At 39.5% G+C, this 5,334-nt stretch overlaps 1 long non-coding RNA gene across 1 annotated transcript; it reads left to right on the top strand.

Moving 5' to 3' along the window:
- Window positions 1-2,558: 2,558 nt before the first annotated feature.
- Window positions 2,559-5,334, top strand: LOC146392774 (uncharacterized). The gene is made up of 3 exons (XR_014801269.1): window positions 2,559-2,705; window positions 2,866-2,923; window positions 5,089-5,334. It is a non-coding gene; the product is annotated as an uncharacterized LOC146392774 (long non-coding RNA).

The following is a 5,334-nucleotide window of genomic DNA, read 5'->3' as shown; positions in this document are numbered from 1 at the left end:
AGAAACATTTCCGTTGTCGTTTTTCCTATTTCCGTTGTCTTTTTTCCTATTTCCGTTGTGCTTTGTGTGCTTTTGCAGCGTTTTTCTTTTTGCAGCATTTTTCTTTTTGCAGCGTTTTTCATTTTGCAGCATTTTTCTTTTTGCAAGTGTTTTTCTTGTTGCAGCATTTTTCTTTTTGCAAGTGTTTTTCTTTTTGCAGCATTTTTCTTTTTGCAAGTGTTTTTCTTTTTGCAGCATTTTTCTTTTTGCAAGTGTTTTTCTTTTTGCAGCATTTTTCTTTTTGCAAGTGTTTTCTGAAGTTGCAGTCCGTTTGGCCTCTCAGGGCCACCGTAACTTTTAGTTGTGTGGGCCAGGTGTTGTCAAAATGTCCCAACACATCTGGACATGTGGCTGATATAATGCAGAACTGCAGCTGAGGAGTGGCAGCCGGCGTCCCAACCCGACATGCCCTATTGTGCCAGTCAGTTAATGTTACCTGCAAGACGGATGAATAAGATATAGCTCTTGCTTTTATTAATAACCCTAAAGCATTTTTTATTGCACTACAACAACACAACAGTTGTGGCAAGGCGCTTATACTGCAAGGTGAAAACCCTACAATATTAGAGCAAGAACACCAATAATCAGACAAGCCCTGATGAACAGCACATGCTAATGCCGACTTCCTGTTAAAAACAAGAGATCTTCAAGGCTGAGGATGTCTCCACTGATTGGATGTTGAGGAGAAAGGAAAGAAGAGCACAGAGAGACCCCGACAATGAACAGGAAAAAACACAAATTACAGGAGAGAAAAACAAGACTTAGTAACACGCAGTAGGCGTACATACATAAATACATCAGGACTTAAAAGCCAGGGGGTGGAGGAGGAGGTGGAGTGGGAGGTCTCCTAGCAGTCTGAGCCTATAGCAGCATAACTAAGTGATGGATCAGGGTCACCTGATTAAGCCAAATCTACAAGTTTTATAAAAACGAGAGGCTTGAAGCACGATTTTTACAGCACAGAGGCTGACAGTCTCCCGAATCCAAACTAGGAGCTGGTTCCACAGAAGAGGAGACCCTAACTAACTTCTGAGTTAACTTCTGAGTTAGTATGATGTCATGTAATACTGATATTGTTGACATTAGAATTATTAAAAATGAGTAAAATTTGTATTTGCTAAAGTGGGTGTAGATGTAAGGTGACATCATAATATGTAGATAAGATGGATAAGAACCTTGAGATTCCTGACATGTGTGTCAAGTTTGGTTGCACAGGTCCTGACTGTGCATGAGGAGTTCTGAGATATGATGCTGTGAGGCCTGTAGGATATGAGGGGAACTGATCATTCAGGACTTTGTTACTTACAGTCCACACATTTGTCTCCAACACATTATCAGTAATAGCCAGTTTCATACGTTTTATCCACACATCAGCCTACTAACGTCTTCTGGCCTGTGCAGACAGCACACCACAATTTTGCAGCTTCTTTGTAAGTCTGTGTTAGTAGTTGAACATGTGTCACATGACCTCTGTGCTCTTCTTGGCTTCAAAAAGCTCACAGTTTTATGTTTTTTAGATGTGCAGAATCACACTCTGAACAATGACATTTTTTCTGTACAACACTAAAGTAATGTGTGGTTAGTTTTAGCGCTGCCACTTCAGCCTCCACACCCACTTAATCTTTCTGCAGAATTTGTATTTAAGGTGTTACGTGCTGCAGCACTAAAAAGCTTGAAACAACATAAAATCATGTTGCTTTAGCACTTCAAGTTATGTTGAAGGGCTGGAACCTTCAATTATTCATGTTGTTACAAATGTCAATGTGATTATTGTTTGTTAAAATTCATAACCCGTGTACATGACCTCTAAGTCACATCACAAAGTTCAGCTGCACACAGCACTTAATGTACTTTATGTAAATGAAAATTCAGTCAGCATTTGCATATCTCCTCCTCCCCCCGCCCGCTTTGTTGTGCGAGCGTTTCAACCTGGATGACAGTTGTGTTTATTTATAGTCATACAAAGTCTGCACAACAGTGAATTCATGTGGGGCATCCTCCCATCATGTTTACCCAGGCTGTGTTTGCTAACAGTGCTAAGCTAACCACACATGATAAGATAACACACACGTACGCTCAGTCAGTCAGTCGGATCGGATGCCACAACAAAACGCAACCAGACAGAAACAAACACGGGAGCATGTTAACCTCTGCCTGCTGTTCAGGTCAGATTTGGCCTGTTTTGACAGTTCATAACAGTAAAATGATGGCTTTCTGTAAAGTGACCCAAACATTTAAATATTTTTCATTATTTATTCAGCTCTAGTAGTGTGGGTCAAATAAAGGAAAATGGTGTTTTACTTTAGAAAAGTGTGAAACGTGGCCAAAATCACACCTGAGCAATGCAGTTTTCCATACAGTCATAATCACCAACACATATGGAAGAAATATAGTATCATCAGAATTCAAGTATTTTTAGACATTGAATTTATAACACTGAATTTTTATCCTCCAAATTTCCCTGCAAAAAAATTCACCTGCAAAAAATTCGCCTGCAAAAATTCGCCTGCAAAAATTCAACTGCAAAAGTGGTGAACTTGAATGACCCAAGCCAGAGCAATCAGCACTAGATCGAGTCGAGCGGCTCTCAGCCAATTAAATTACGCTGTTTGATCACATGACACCGTTAGCCAGCAGTGTGTCTCCTAAAAGAGAGCTGTTTAAAGGTGAGTGATTAAGTTTTTCTCCTAAATAGAGATCATTACAGAACGCCTAGTCCTACTTAAAATCCCATTTATTTTTATTTTATTTTATCATCTACTCGAACTAAGGAAAACGTTTGACTAACTCAAAGACAATTTCCACGCCTCCCCTGCCTGTCTGCAGAGGCAGTTTTGAATTTAGGAGCAGCAAGATGGAAGCGGCAAACCCTGGCGATTCTCCGGTAAGTATATTGTTTTTTATCTTCAAGTTTGTCTTTTGAAACGTTAATTTTATTTAAATCCGTTGCTCACGTATAAAGTACACAGACGGGGTCTTTGCTCAACTCGTCTGAGGCGTGTCTCACTAAGCGCTACATGCTAGCATCCTGCTAACCGAGCTACCCTTTACATGCTGTGCTTTAGAAAATAGGATACTCGTTAAAAAAAAAATACTCCGCAGATATTGATAGATAGACGAACACTGCAAATATAATGTTGGAAACGAGAACGGCCTTTGGTGAAGGGGTAAAATACACCATGAATAAAGCCATAGAGTGAATGGCTGCCATGGTTGCAGAACGGCCTGATTTAATGACAAGAAAGGGGAAGAGTGAGGTGAAGTGAACCAAAGCCACAAAACACGGTCAGACAAGGCGGCAAAAGGGCAGTGATCTGTCCGTCAGTATGAAGTTGGTGTGTGCTTTGGTGAACAAAAACTCGAGACCGGTAGCAGGAAGATGGGAGACTCGTGTTTCACTGGAATAGTGGTGAATTAAAACATCCTTTGTTGGGGACATTTAGGTGTAAATGCATCCATACAGGCAAGACAGAGGCAGACCAGACAGTGAAGAAAACAAGGCAAACATTAGAAATATTAAAACGGAAATATACGATTTATATAACATACAATTAGGGAAAATGTAAGGAACACAATGTAAATGATATTGTAAAGTCATTAAAACAGCATACTCTGATTAAAAGAAACATGTAATTGGGTAGGATGATGATAATAATAATAATAATAATAATAATAATAATAATAATGATAAGAGATTTTTTAGTTTTGTGATTATTGTTTAGTTGTAGCTTCATTTAAGATAGGAGAGCTTGTGAGTTGGAACCACCACAGGAAGGGAAATTGAAACCAGATTTGTAGAGGAATGCGGTGACATACATACTACATCCTGAATTAACGGTCACCCCCCTCTCTCACTCTCCTTTTAAGGAAATGTTTAAGTTTCTATACATACCAAGCTATCTCCTGTTTCAACAGATAAGCTAAAGGTTTCTCCTATTATGGAAACGTTTTTGTATACTGAACATACCACTCCTACTTCCTTGAAAGCTCACTTGGAGTATAAATAAAGAATGCGCTGAGAGCCCTGCGCGGTTTTTCTGTCACATCTGTTGTGCGCACTTTGACAGCAAAGCAGATCGGACCGTGACCGCCCATGCGCATGTAAAAATTAGATATCTGAGTGTGACTTCATTTACCTTTCTAATAACTTTTCTCTTCACAAATAATAATAATATTAAAAAACATGTACAAGATGGGTATGTATACTTTTACCCAGAATTTAACAACTATAATGTTGTAGCATGTCAGTACCTTACCCCATCCATTATATCCACACTTTCAGAAAAGGATATGGTCAATATCTTTACAAATACTATCTAAACTTAAACAGGATATTCCCTCTGCTTCTTCTACTTCTCGTATACACCCTCAGGGTTTGTGATCAGCCAGCGGCTGATATGATCATTAATCCTGTAAAATAATATTCTTTCGGTTTATTAATCTGTTTGCATGGATTTCTTAATCCGTTTCCACTGTTAGCAGAAGTTGTGCATGCAGTTTTGGTGTGCTGCTCTCCAAGACTACAAGCTGCGTTAAAGTTGGAAGTAACTGGCCGATGTTCCACTGTTGAAGATCAGCTGTGCCCATTTGTTGCACATTGTGGGAATGGAGAAGTTGAGGCCCTTGCAGGCTACCCACAATTTCCCCAAAGTGAGCGATTATACATCTTGCTTCCATATTTGTATCTTGTGTCACTAAAAATACATTTTATTTTAATTTTATACATTGATTAATGACCTGCAGAATCTCCTCATCATATTAAGTGATTCATAATTGTCACTTTATGCTTTCTCCATCTCTAAAGTGATGACATCCTTGCATTACATACTTTAGGTTCATTTTCTGCAGGCAGGTTTCTGACAGAACAGGCAGATTTACACTATAACATGCAGCATTCTATAGATGGACACATCAAGAAATGAAAAATTACATGTATGTGCTAACTTTCTAAACACTTTGTTACATTAATGATTAAGGAGATAAAACATTTATGTCGGCCTTGGCTCATAGTTCTTGTCTTTAAATGAACTTTGTCTGTGTGTGTTTCAGGTCCTGCACTCTCAAAGACTGAATGAACCAGCATTGCAGCCATGGGTCACTGTGAGCAGCACAGGGAAGGTTGAAGCCGCCCACTGCACCTGTAAGGCCGGAGTCGTGGAGACCTGCACCCACGTCACTGCTCTTCTGTTTAATGTAGAAGCAACAGTGTTGATCTGTGGCACAAGGACTGTTACAGATGAACCTGCATACTGGGTTTTGCTGGGTAATATGACCAAGATACAGTCAGTGGTTGGC

This window comes from Perissodus microlepis, chromosome 2 (genome assembly GCF_051167445.1).
Source record: "Perissodus microlepis isolate ML-2025 ecotype Zambia chromosome 2, ASM5116744v1, whole genome shotgun sequence".
NCBI classification, from domain to species: domain Eukaryota; kingdom Metazoa; phylum Chordata; class Actinopteri; order Cichliformes; family Cichlidae; genus Perissodus; species Perissodus microlepis.
This window is presented reverse-complemented; position numbering and strand designations above follow the sequence as displayed.